Here is a 13652-nt window from a genome sequence, read left to right as displayed (position 1 = left end):
CAAAAATCAAAAGTCATATTATTTTTTTTACTTGGCTGATAAAGTTTAAAATATTCTTGAAAAATAAATAATAATATAAATAAAAGCTATGATCCAATCACAGTTGAATAATGTAGAAATGTGTGTAAATTTGGCAATATTTCTCTGAAACCTCCCTCCTTCCACTCATCCACTCACCAAAGGGCCAAACCTAGCGACCTGACTCACTGTGACTCACAGGTGAGAAGTTTGGAATAATTAAATGGCTTTCAAATATGGCTAAAAAAAAAACATTTTAACATTTATTTTCTCATATTCAGTTTTGCATTCCTGTTTCCTTAAATAATTACATGTTTTACTGTATTTTTACTTGTCTGATAAAGTTTAAAATATTTAAAAAAAAAAATAATAATAATAATATAACAACAGTTGAATAATGTAGAAATGTGTATAAATTTGGCAACATTTCTCTAAGAAAAAAAAAAGAAAATTGAACAAAAATATCTCAGACCCAAAGAATTATCCTCACATCTACTCAATATAGCTCTGGAGAAAGATGCAGCACACACACAATATGATCACATAAGACTCACTGTAACTCACAGGTGAGAAGTTTGGAATAATTAAATAGCTTTCAAATATGGCTCTTTAACATTTATTCTCATATTCAGATTTTGCACTCCTGTTTCTTTAAATAATTACATGTTTTTATTGTATTTTTACTTGTCTGATAAAGTTTAAAATATTCTTGAAAAATAAATAATAATATTAAAAAAACTATATGATCCAATCACAGTTGAATAATGTAGAAATGTGTGTAAATTTGGCAACATTTCTCTGAAAAAAAAAAAAAGAAAATTGAACAAAAATATCTCAGACCCAAAGAATTATCCTCACATCTACTCAATATAGCTCTAGAGAAAGATGCAGCATACACACAATATGATCACATATTTTCACTGCTGAGCTGTAAATGACCTATTTAGTCACTTAATTGATTTTGTACGCATAACAATGCTCAGGCAGCTTAAAGCATTAGCTGCTCTATAATAGAGTCTTGAGGGCTGCAGAGTCTGCCCGATTCAAGTAATGGAAAGCTATCAATGCATATAGCAGCACCACGTGGAAACTGCACTTGTCGAGCATGCAAGTCCAGACTGACTGCTACTATCATCCTTGGAAGGGAAAAATGCAGCAGTAATGGGTTTTAAATGTCATACATGGAAGTAAACATATGAATGAATTTACTCTCACCAAGACATTTTTAATCTGTCTGAGCTATATGCTTGGAGTTTGGGGAATAAAATATCATTAAAAACACTTCAACTCTTAGGATTCATCTTTTGTAAAAATCAGTCAAACATGCACAGTAGTGAGGCAAGAAATGACAGAATGGACAGACATAGCTTTCCAGTTGATTTGCCTTTTTAATATTTCATGAAACTGTGTGGGTCATATGTGTGCCTGCATATATGAAACACATTCACCTACATGAGAGTATGCGTGTGCACACATGTTTTAGTATACAGCAGCATAAGATATATTTGTATCTAACCTACTCTGCCACATATTCACTCATCTTGACCCACTTACCTGCAAGGCACAAAAATCTATATCTAACTTGGAGTTTACATGGACACACACACACACGCACACACTTATCTATGTGTGCACGTGCATTGACATACATGCACACCAGGGAAGATAGTGGGAGACAAAATAGAAAGACACAAAGATAGTTTCCTTATTTCATGAGATAAGGCCAATCTTTTTTTATCATGTTTGACATGTTATTTTGTGTTTTCCTGCTGCCACCCCATCAAACAAAACTCAGCTCTACAGTGGTGTAATGTGAGAGTGACCTGGGTGCTGCAACACTGCCGCTGATCTCAAATGTACAATGTGCCAATTGCATGTTAGCAGCTGGCAGGTCAGGAGCCAAGAGGCTGAAGTCCTCGATTATAAGCTCAGTTAGTTTTGTCGTTGGGTAAGTGAAGTCAGCCGAGGTTGTTGTAGAGGCTGGAAACTGCGGTGATTAAGTGCCCCTCGTGGGCCAGTAGCAGCCCCAAAAGAACAGCAAGAAGGCAAGGTACAGAGTGTAAAGAGAGGTTTGATAGGAGAGAATGGTGAAACTAAAGGCATGAGGACAGCTAACAGAGAGAGAGACACAGCTGTTAAAAAGCAGAATTGGTGTGATACGGCGAGGGAGCTTCACCAGAAGAAGAAAAACAGGGATGCAATTTGGCTGCGTGATGTGCTTCAGTGTGACAGAGCCGGTGAATCTATTTGCAGGTTTTTTGATTCAGTGAGATGCTGAGAAAAGCTGAGGAAGAGTCTCCACCCACCGGCACGGACTGGGGTGAGACAGGAGATTTATTTTTTGTTTAACTCTTCCTTAATCTTTTTTTTATTTCTGACACCAATATTACAAGTTTTCTTTCTTTTCTGCCACTTTTCCTGTTGCATCATCAACTTTAATAACAGTGAATCCCTCTCCAGTGACACAGGGAGAGATAAGACAAGCCTTTTTGACATTCAACACTATAAAAACAAACATTTGCCAGTATTTTCCCACGGCGGTGAGCTTTAAAGCTAAAAGGTCAACCTGTGACCTTTGTCAATCATGAAATAGATTTCCCTGTAATGACTTGTTTAGATTTTTCAGTTGTTTTATAATGTCATTTAATCAACAGTCTTCGATTTAGAATTGGCTTTTAAGTGAACATACAAAGAGCATTTTAATAGTTTGATTTTATGATGTGGCTAAGAAGGAAATATTATCATAGTCAGCTGCAGCCCCTTTTGCACAAATCTCAATTGTTTAAAAGTCCCTCTGCTCTGCTCATCTGCTTCTTATCTGCTGCTCTTTCTTTGGGATTAGTTTCGATTTAATTAGGGAAGTAACACGGGATAATGGCTTCAATTGCTTCACAAACCTCATCAAGGTAAAAGCAGTATTATTTCGTACACTTGTATTAATTACAGTAGTTAGTAAACTTTTCAGTCACCATGAGACAGGATTTATAAAACAGTGTGTAACAATAATCCTGGTCTAGTCAACAAGCAGCAGCTTTAATGCAGCACATGGAAGACAAACAAAATAGCTATAAAACAACACTGTGGCTCTTAAAGAATATCCAATGAATCCATCAAGAGTCTTTCATTTAAAAAAAGAGAATAGAATAGACTTTATTAATGTGTCTCTATCCTGCATTGAAGTCATATAATTTAAGTCAGACATGATACATTGAACAGCTCATACATAAAATGAAAACATAAAGGTGCCAATGATCACATTTAAGGAGTTGTGAGATTATAAAACACTAATAAAATCACTATTGTAAGAATTAACATAACATAATCCTGCAAATTCTGCATTGTGAAAGTGTGTAGCTGTACAGTATGTTTTACCTAATACTTATTACTTAGCTCCAGCAGAGATAGAAAGAAAGGAAAGAGCCAGAGCATCTGCAGCAGTGCAGGAACTAGTCAGGTTCACAGGAGGAGACTATGCCCTGTAGTGTCACAATCAGTCGGCTGGTGACTCCAGCTGAGGTGACATCCCAGCACTGCTTACACTCCAACACTCTCTTACCCTTCTTCTCCATCCGTTTGTTTTTCATCTGCTACTTTTCTCTCTTTCTTGTCTTTTGTCTTGTCTCTCTCTCTCTCTCTACGATCACGCAGTCAGACGTACTGTTAAATAACAGCAGGCATCTGGTCAGACAGCTCAGACAAAGCAGAAGGACCTTGAGGGCCTGATGGAGACAGCAAAGGAAAAGGAAAAGGGCAAGTGTGGTTTGCAACTGTGTGTGTCAGACAGCACTGTCCTGGCTCATCCACATCAACCAGCTGAATCTGGAATTTGGGTATTATTTCTCTATTTCCTTTCTTTCCACCTTCCTCTATCACTTTTTATGAGTGTCTCTCTAAATCACTCATTTTCCTGACCTTGGTTTCTCTTTTTCACATTATATTCTAGTGGCCATAAGAGAAGTTGATTTATTCTTTCTGTTAGTTCTTCTCTTCTTCCTCTCAACTGGTCACAGTCTCACCTCCTTACTCACGCTGATGAGACGTCTGCCTTTAAACAACCTGCAGTCTAATGTTGCAGCCAGTCTGATCAGTAACCTGTATTATTGAACAGGTTGTGTGTGTGGTAAATTTAACATCAGAGTAACCCCTTCACATGCAGTTGACCTCTTTTTTTATGTGGTGTCTACAGTTCCCTTCAACTCTACTGAGCTTTTAGCGTCTTTCAGCTCTATGTTTCGGTTTTAAAGTCCATAATGTTACTGTTTTGATTCACTCTCACTTAACATTGTCATTATAAAATGATAAAATTATGAAAAATGTGCTAATGATAAAAAAAAATGTGCAAACCTGCCCAGCACCAAACAGCAAACAGACAAAGTTGGCAACTATCTGGTGCAATCCTGTCTCCTATAAATTGCGGTTTTGAAGGAAGCATACAGTAATGCCGAGTGGATTACTTCTTTTTTTAACATAATTATGAAATTAAGGAGGAGTTAATTAACATAGCTGGCAAGTTAATACTAAATGTTGATCAGTAAATTGTTGATTGATTTCATTTAGTTTCTTCCATTTTGCAAAATCTGTTCATAGTGACTACAGAAATATTAAACCATTTAACCATTCCAGTTTCAACTGATGCGTTTATGTAAAGTATTAAATAACTGACTGGTATTTCATTTTTAATCATGATTAAAATGTAATCTCAAAGTTCCTAACAGAGGAGACGCCTGACCTCGCCATCTTTCTTTCCTCGCCCTTTAACCCCATCTAAACAGTTTAACCTTCTTCCCATGATCCCCTTCTTCTTTCTGTTCTGTCTAATCCCACCACTCCACTGTCACCCTCCGACATCCCCTTTTTAAAAGCCCCGAGCGTCCCCTCTCCTCCTGCAGCTCGTCCTGTTCTGCCAGTCACGCTACACGCGGTGACCCCGCCACTCAACCCTCCAGCATTTGCCCGGCCTCCTCCACCCTTCCTCTCCCTGCTCCCTCCTCCTCTCTCTCACTCCAGCAGACCCATTAACACCACAGAGAGTTTCCATTCATCCAGTGTCCACTACATGCAGTGTGCTTGGTCATGCTGTGGCCTGTTGCAGCCACCAGCAACTAATTAAAGTCCCTTCACTGCTCGAATCACAGTTATCTGATTAAAGCTGCTAATTAAACTGCCATTTCTCTGCGCCACGTTTTTTTTTTTTCCCATGAACCCTCCTGTTCTCTCACACACACATAAACACACAATTCTAGCACAGCAACTTTATACATATTGTGACAATTTGTTTACTCACAACTCCATTCTGCTTTATGTATTAATTGTCTCTGTCCGTCTTGTTCTCTGAATAACCAGCAGTGTGTGATTTTCGCTGCAGCCCGAGGGGTCAAACGGAGCCCCGCCAAGCTTACTCATTATCTGGTCCACTCATGTTTGTCCTAAAATGAAATCTGAACGATTGTCTGAGTCTCAGATGATCTGCTCGTCATCGCTTCAAGTTATTTTTAATCAGTTTAAAATGTGTTGGGAACATTTTGTTAATAGCTGTTGCTATTCTCATCGGAGGCCTCGGGGCAAGTGTCCAACTATATTTCACCCTTTTCTTTTTATGACTCTTATTACTCTGATTATTGCAAGATATCTGGTGACATTTTTTGTCACAAACTGTTATACATTACGCACATTGATGTAACTCATAACAGACAAGATGTAGATGTGTTTTGATGGCCTTCATATTCGTTTTGGCTCTGGCCTTAAAATGTGTATCTGATTAACTTTGGAGATTTTAAGCTCTAACAGGAGCTGCTGATGCTGTGCATGATGCTATATATGGAAGCAAAGTAAAGCCCAAATAATTTTAATCTAACAGGCAACTGAGTACCTAATTGTTAAATTCAGTTAATGAATACTTGATGTTGGAATTAAATACAAGTGTATTTACAGCATTGAAGTATTTTACTTTGAAAACCATCTCTCTGAATTCATGTGGTTTGAATTCCCCTCTTTGAAATTTCAAATTTGTCAGTTCAAGTGGTGCAATTTAAAAAAAAAAAACTTTTAGGGTTCACAAATCAAGATACAAAGTGCAAGTATCCAGTATCAAAAATATACTGCATAATGTATATATTCAAATTCAAATCCAGTGAGTAAAGTAAAAAAAAAAATAGGTTGCTAAATTGGATTGCTTGAATTCATAGAACAAAATTTGAGACAAAACACTCAAACATCCGCACTGCAGAGGAGGATAATCAATCGAGCTTGAAAGGAATCGATCAGACTGATCAGACGTCTGTCCAACGGGGAATGATTTGTGACCCCAAAAAAAGGTTTATAAAATTGCACCACTTGCAGTGTCATAGAGGGGAATTCAAAACACATAAGTTCAAATTGATGGTGTCCAAAATGCTATAAATTCAGTGGTATTTTAACTTAAACATCAAGTAATCAGTGGTGGTTAGATTAGTTATTCAGCTGCTTATAAAAAATCAAGTTATTCTGGCCTTACTTTGCTTCCATACCATAAACATGTTCACTAGTTAAATAAGAATCCAGACTATGAAGACAACAACTTTACTTACTCACAACACTTTGATGTGCAGAAATCATACATATGTGACATGTTGTTGTACAATGACTGATCATTCCCAGAATATGCTTATGCTTAATATACAAATATGTGTATTTGATAATAATAATGTCATCCATCATAAATACGGACTCATGTTTCCTCGATAGCTGTAGTGGTAAAATAGTGAAAGGACTGCTCCTGTTACTACTAAAAGTCTGCAATGTCTCTTTTGACCACTAGCGAGCAGCAGCAGGCACCCTGATCTGTCAGCAGGTAGCAGACTTGAGGACATATTTATTGCTCCAGCAGGGACATTACAGCCCAGTTTAAAACCCTGTAAAGTGTTTGGACCAAAGCTCTGCGTCTGTCCCCTATAAGCTCAGAGGCTCAGCGGCTCAGAGGGGAGGATCGATGGGCCCGGACTCAACTGCGCGGCAGCTACACATTCTGTAATGCAGTGATGTAGTTCATAAATATTGACCACAGAGCTGAAATGGCAGGTATAAATCCTGAAGAAATGTCCTGTGGAGGATAATGGGGGAGATGGAGGGTAACGGACGACTACAGGAAACTGATCAAACTGCTGACATTCACCATCGGAGGCTCAAGAGTCTGATTACGGCAGGTTGACTGAGACAATAGAATAGAATAGAATAGAAACATTCCATTTTATGCTACTATATACTTCTACTCCTCCTCATCGCAGACAAATATTGTACTTTTTACTCCATTTGTCTGACAGCTCAGCCGATTAGACTGCTGTCAGGCTATTAAATAAGCGTTATCAGTCGCTATAAGCACCATAGATGTGGGTCATTAGGGGCCTACTACACCTACTAGTAGATTTTATCATCTATCACATGGAAGATCACTGAAAGAAGGTATAAAAGAACACGACAGCGACATCTAGCGACCGTAGTAATTATGACAGGAGCAGAAGCGGAAGTCCGGCGCTGTAGTATAGACATTGTTAAACTCCATAAGGGATGGAGATCGGGGACGATGGAAGGGACACAAAACACAGGACTTTGACACAGGACACCGAAGTTTGCATCCTGTGTGAGTTATTTTATTTATTTTTTATTATATTTATCTGTATAGTTTTGTAAGTGTTTTTTGTTGCTTAAACCTAATGAAGCCATTTTGTTTGTGTTCAAAACGTGACATTTCATTCAGTTTTACAACGTGTTAGAACGTGTTACCTTTAAGTTTCACTTTCACTTTTACAATGTAGTAGGTAGTAGGCCCCTAATGACCCACATCTATGGTGCTTATAGCGACCGATAACGCGTATTTATTGCCTGATAACAGTCGAATGGGGTGCACAGCTTTTGTTACTTTTACAATTTTCTATACCCATCCTGTCTTATCTCCAAATTTGGTTATTTTGAATTTGAATAAGGATGACGTGGTCCTTTTTGTGTTGAGGAAATTCTCCTACTTCTTCAGCTAAATAAATTCTTGAAATACCATCTTGAATCAGTTGGAAACTACATCGTCACAAAGCTGAAAACAGGGTTGTTTTCATTAAAAGGTTTTAGAGATACAGTATGTGGTTCTCACAGGACGCTATCATATAGAATATGATGCATTGCTGTAGATTAAACTACTCAACAGTATATAAAGTAGTTAAAATTAGCACAACCATAAACATCTACAGCAGTAAAATGCAACACATTAATGCAGCAGTAATATGAATTCATATATAATAGTAAAACACTGACAGGGACCATTTTCTGCAGAGTACTTACTTACTTACTTTTAATACTTTTAGTAGCCTACATTTTGCTGATCATGCTTACAGACTTTTACTTAAAACGAGAAAGGCTCTCTCAAGAGCCAGCGTTTGGTTTATCCTTTCCTGGGCTACTGTAGAAACATGGCGGACTCTGTGAAGAAGACCTGCTCCTTATGCAGATATAAACGGCTCATTAGAAGCTAATGAAAACAAAACAATTCTTAGCTTCAGGTGAAAACATAATAATGAATATTATATTTCATTTCTGCAAATAGATCCCCCTTAAATCCTACACACCGGTCCTTTAAGTAAGGTTTTGAATGCAGGACTTATACTTGTAGTGGAGTATTTTCAGTGTGGTATTGCTACTTTAACTTAAGGATGTGAATAATTCCTCCAGCACTAGTAGCTCTTTGTGTTTGTACATGTGAGTGTGAATGGTCTTTGACCCACTGTATACTCCTTAATTTACACCTCTTTCTAAATGAACTATTCACTGTTTGAAATACACTACATGCATTTAAACTTCTCAAACATTTCCTAATCTACATCCATAACAGACAAATTCTGCTTCTGCTTTCTGAGGTAAAAAAAAACATGATCAAACATTAACTTTTGTGGCTGAGAATTAAAAGTCAAACTCACAAAATGAGTCTTTGCACATAATTCTATTAAAAAATCTGATATTTTGTAATTTTGCCTTTATGTGTGTTTGCATGTATGTACATTATATATGTCTACGTGCATGTGGGTTTGTCTTGCAGAGAGGAATCGATGCTTATTGATCTCTGACTACAACGTCTTTAATGTTGGCTGCTCTGCCGGCCAAAGAGACTGCAGAGGTCTATAGTGTCTCTTGTTTATGGCCAACCTTCATCATGCCTGTCTCCCTTTATCATACCTCTCTCTCTTATTCTCTCCCACCCTGCTGGCAACAATCCTGCCTCACCCATCCAGTTTCACGCTTCATGATCACACCTGGACACCATAACACCAACTCTCGCTGGCTCACGTTTCTCCTTTTTTTCCTCTTGAAGAATGGACCTGGTGGTGCAGTTATCTTCAAGGAAGTGTTCACTGCTAAATGGATGGAAAATACACACAAACACATTCTCATTATACAGTATATACAGTAGGTGTCTTGTGTGTTGGTAGCTGATTCTACAAAGTAGAGTCTACAGCGTGTGGCCAGACAGATATAGGTATAAATTGTGTGTATTCTTTAAACCCACAGTCAACAAACTTGGTGCCTGAGTGAAGTTTATCACCATTAAACAACAAATATATATTTTTTCCTGCCAATTTAAATTATTTTCATGACCATTCTGTAACTCTAAGATAAGAAGTTTATAGCTGGTGAATTCAAAGCTTCCTACTTTCTACTTCTCTGCACAAACTTTAATAGTTGCAGCCCTGTTTGAGCTGACAGTGGACTTTAAAGTCATTTCACCTCATTTTGTTTTAGTGTTTACAGGTACCTGATGTAGCTCATTTATAAAATGTTTGGGACAGTTTGGGATACCTAGGCTATGTCTTGCAGAGGACACAGGGATCATGTCCTTGCGCGGCAAACTCCAGCAACTCCTTGGAGATAAAAATGTTGATTTCAGTTTGAGACACGCCCACTTCAAGCAATCGGTGAAGTGTGCATATTTAAAATAGTTTTTGTGGCCAAAGATGTGGGTTAATAATATATTGGATTTAGGATAGGGTTAGGACTCTTGCTTTCTAATCAATTGAAAATCTTCCTTGGAAACATCCTGGTGAAGTTCCTTTCTGCCAGATTCATGGACGACTACTCTCTCCAGACCAACAGAGGGAGTTATCAGCAATAGCCACGGGCGGAAATTATGGGGGGACATGACCAAACCTTCCCGGTAATTATACTCACCATAAAGGCAAAACAAGGTTTCCAAAGATGAATTGCCAGATCTGTTTTATAATCGAGAGCTATAACCAAATCACACATCCTATTGTACAAATTGTCTACAAGTGTCAGTGTACAGCGGTAGTAATAGCAGTTTCTTTATGTACTCTATAGCTGGCTGAACTGGACTCTCTCCAGGGTCTGTCTGACAGATACTTCTTTTTACTTGGATCCAGTGGGACATTTTAAAAACGTCAATGTTTTTTGCGCGATAAGAGTCCAGCATCATAAGGAATCTGATAATAGTACAGTAATAATAACAGTACTTTTGGCGGCACCTTTGGTGTCCCCTTAAGGAATTACTCGAGACATTTTTATGTTAATTATTCCCCCAACTGTTAAATGAAATATCCGCCTTTGACAATAGACTGCAGGACAATCGGAAACTGAAAATTGTAAATTTGGGAGACAAATTGGAAGAACACAAAAAAATTAAAGGATATCAAATGCCAAAAAAAGATACTAGAACAAATATATAGAAAATGGCTGCAAATGAATACTTTCTAAGGTTGTGAATTACTTGATTAGCTTCTAAGAAAATCCAAAAAGTAGAAAATCGTAAACCTCTAAAAATAATTCAACTAAAGGAAAAGATAAAACATTCCAACAGAAAGTAATGTTAATGAAATTTGTATGATGTTTAGAAACCACAAACATGTGACACATAAACACCACCAACACCACCCTTTAACCCTCCCCGCCCTCATGTCGTCACCCTTAATGGAAATTGATGCAGATGTCAAGTATCTAATTTATGAGGCATACGAGGGAGGACGGGGGTACAATTATGAGCTATAATTGCTGAACCACACTTCAATTCAATGGTTGTCACTATGTCTGTAGGATTATGTCGCTGACTGACTGCGTGTTTGTGTGTGGGTGTGTGTGTGACTGATATGATGTTAGCTGGAAAATTATGATGCAGTAGTATCTTTGCTGGAAAACAGCATCTCATGTACACTTAAAGGAACAGTGTGTAACATTTCAGGGGATCTATCAGCAGAAATGGAATATAATATTCATAACTGTATTTTCATTAGTGTATAATCACCTGAAACTAAGTGTCCTTTTGCTTTTGTTAGCTAAGAATGAGCCCTTCATATCTACATAGGGAGCGGGTCCACTTCAAGGAGTCCGTCATGTTGCTCCTCCTAGTAGCCCAGAACGGACAAACCAAACACTGGCTCTCTAGAGAGAGCCTTTCACGTTTTTCTCGTTACCTGAAGGCCACCGTTCTCCGACACGCTTGTGAAACTGCAGCAACGTGAGCCACAGAGCGCAAAACCGTGGTACCACCAGCTGCTGTCTGACTTCTGCTGGTCCTAAAGTAGTGTTATTATGGTTTGGATGGCCTCTGAGCGATGTGAATGGCATTACTATGGTTTTGTATTCGGTTATACAGTTTTGTAACGCATGAGCGGAAGGGTTCTCAGTTGGTTGCAATCTGTAACCACACCACTAGATGCTACCAGATCCTACTCACTGTACCTTTAAAAACAGACCTTAAAATATCCATGGAGACACCAGAAACTGCAATTACATCTAATTTGGAAAATTGTGATTATACAATTTTACCACTGCTGCTATATTGTTGGAGATTATAATCAGTGGCATGTTACCTTGGGCGGGGGGTGGCTGTAGCTCAGTGGGTAGAGCGGGTTGTCCACCTCCTCCTGCTGTATCTGATGCATCTGGCCCCTTTTTATGTCTACACAACATTGAGCTGCTATCTGATGAAGAGGGGAAAGCTTCATAACACATATAGACTTTCCAGATTTATGATTATGTGCATATGTGTATTCGTTCACATGCTGTGTCCCTTTAGCATTCATACCGCCTTGCTGCCATCTTAAGCTAACAGAAGGCGAAGTAGCAAACCCCGGGGATACAAGACTGTCTAATGAAGCCGTAGTCAGCTGACTAACATTAGCCCCGGCCCCGGAGAGTTCACACACACACACACACACAAAGAGCACATGCACTTCAGAAACTTCTTTCCAAAATGCCAACTGCCCGGAGATTGTGTTTCGTTTTGAATCATCTGTGTGAGGTGGGAGAAAAGAGCCTGGAGGATGTTTGGGCTCTTACTTTGTTGTGTCCTTAACAAGGTGATACTGAAATAACCTGTTAAGAGAGGAACAGCTGGAGGAGTGATGCCTCGAAAAGAGCTTACTATAGAAACTGAGACATGTTTATAATTCAGGCTGTTCTCATACACTGTTCGTAGCTTATACCTACGAAAAGTAATGCGCTGTAATTCATATATATCCCAAAAAAGAAAAATGTGTGTGTAGTTAACTTAAAGCTGCAGTCAGTAGAAGAAAAAATAATTATAAAACGGTCGCTATATCCTGACAGTAGTGCATGAGACAGGTAATCTGAAAAAAATCATCTGCCTCTGTGTCCTCTGGTGCTCCTAATGGTATCTGCAGGATTTCTCAGACCGGAAGAAAACAACCAATAAGAGCTGATCTGGAGTCTGCCGTCCAGCTGCCGTCTATGAGAGCCGGTTGTCAATCACTCTCGAAGTCCAATCAAACGGTCAAACTAGGCAGCGCTGATCAAATATGAATCAATATTCTGGTACTGTAATGCCTATTCCTTGCATAAAATGTTTTCAGAAACATCTTGTAATGTACTGTTTAGCTGTAAAATGAGAAAGTTGAGATCAGTTGAGGAAATACCAAGCACCGCCCACCAGCCGGAGCACAGCCAATAGAAACGCTCTCTTTCTGAAATGATCTGTGATTGGCCAAAGTCTCCTGTCAATGGGCTAGATTTCTTAGAGCCTGAAAACAGAGCCATGAGGAGGTGCAGAAGTCTAGTTATCTCTCAGAACACTTGAATTACAACATGCTGAAAGGTTATTATGGAATTTTTACCCAATGACGCCAAAAATATACTGCCTACCCACACTTTAATCGTGAACCAGGAAATATAGATAGCGACGAATGCCATAAAGGGATTCGGGAATAGATCGAGGAGGATGGGTGGGTCAAAAAATACCAGACTTTCGCCCAGGAGACCGGTGTTCGTGTCCCGTGTGAAATCAGAAGTCAACATTGATTTATTTGTCACGTAAGATACATACTTAAGTTATGCCACTTCCGGATTTATTTTAACCCAAACCACGATCTTTTCCTAAACCTAACTAAATAGTTTTCTTGCCTAAACCTAACCAAGTTGTTTCCTGTGATGACGGAAGTTTATTTTGAAAAGACTGTATGCATGTAACAAGCATTAATTGACACGTGTTGCTGGACATTCGTAGGAAAACAAACGAAAAAGGAGGAATAACGTTTTTGTAAGATATCATACGAACTGTTGTATGAGGATACGTTCCATAATGTTGAATGAAAGACTGCTGGATATAATGACCAATTAATGTTCATGTGATTCATCAGGTCTGCTTG

General features: G+C 38.6%; 1 long non-coding RNA gene across 1 annotated transcript; it reads left to right on the top strand.

Annotated features, from left to right (window-relative positions):
• The first annotated feature begins 1810 nt into the window (after positions 1–1810).
• Positions 1811–4313, top strand: LOC119494886. The gene is made up of 3 exons (XR_005208321.1): positions 1811–2338; positions 3409–3534; positions 3667–4313. It is a non-coding gene; the product is annotated as an uncharacterized LOC119494886 (long non-coding RNA).
• Positions 4314–13652: the final 9339 nt, after the last annotated feature.

Source organism: Sebastes umbrosus, chromosome 9, assembly GCF_015220745.1.
Source record: "Sebastes umbrosus isolate fSebUmb1 chromosome 9, fSebUmb1.pri, whole genome shotgun sequence".
Taxonomy (NCBI): Eukaryota; Metazoa; Chordata; class Actinopteri; order Perciformes; family Sebastidae; genus Sebastes; species Sebastes umbrosus.
Note: the sequence above shows the minus strand (reverse complement) of the source record. Positions and strands in the feature narration are given on the sequence as shown.